We start from the raw sequence: 1095 nt of genomic DNA on the forward strand, positions 1-1095 counted from the left end.
AATACATATCAATTTAAAAATACTTTATTGCTAAAAAATGCTAACAAACATCTGTCCTTCAGTGAGTCGCAATAGTAATAACACTGAAGATCACAGATCACCATAACGAATATAATAATAATGTAAAAGTTTGAAGTAGTATGAGAATTACCAAAATGTGACCCAGAAACAGGAAACCAGTAAATGCTGATGGAAAATGGTGCCAATAGACTTGCTCAAGGCAAGGATGCACAAACCTTCAATTTGGAAAACCTGCAGTATCTGCAAAGTGCAGTAAAGCAAAGTACAATACAATGAGGTGTGTCTCTGCACATACCCTACTGGTTCAGCTTCTGTGGAGAACTCCGACTAAAATAGGAAGCATGGATTAAAACATTCATAACAGCATCGTTCATGACAGCAAAAAAAATAGAAACACTCACATGACTCCTAACAGAGAATGGATGTACACACTTCATAATACAATGGAATAAATAGATGGTGATAAGAATATAGTACAGCTTATAAATGTCAGCGTGAATGAATTTTAAAATATTGTTAAATGACAACAAAAAAGCAAGCCTGAGAAATATAGAGTACGATTCAATTTATGTACAATTCAAATAAGGGGAAAATGAAATATTTATAAACTGAAACTGTAAACAAATATACTATATGTACACAATATTATATAGGCTTCCCCAGTGGCTCAGCAGTAAAGAATCCTCCTGCAGTACAGAAGGTGCATGAGATGCAGGTTCAGTCTCTGGGTTGGGAAGATCCCCTGGAGAAGGGCATGGCAACCCACTCCAGTATTCTTGACCAGAGAATCCCATGGACAGAGGAGACTGTCTGGCTATAGTCCATAGCGTTGCAAAGAGTTGGACATGACTGAAGTGACTTAGCACGCACCCCTGCATGCATATGATATTATACTAAAAATATTATACTGTATATTTAGTGTATTATACTAAAATATTTTATTTACAATAATTTAAATACACTAAATATTATACAATGTATTATATATATTATATATAATATGATATATATTATGTATACACCCCTATTGTGTATTGTGTGCCCCTCTTGTGGCACCCCTAATACATAATATAT

This window comes from Oryx dammah, unplaced genomic scaffold, assembly GCF_014754425.2.
Source record: "Oryx dammah isolate SB20612 unplaced genomic scaffold, SCBI_Odam_1.1 HiC_scaffold_29, whole genome shotgun sequence".
Lineage (NCBI taxonomy): Eukaryota > Metazoa > Chordata > Mammalia > Artiodactyla > Bovidae > Oryx > Oryx dammah.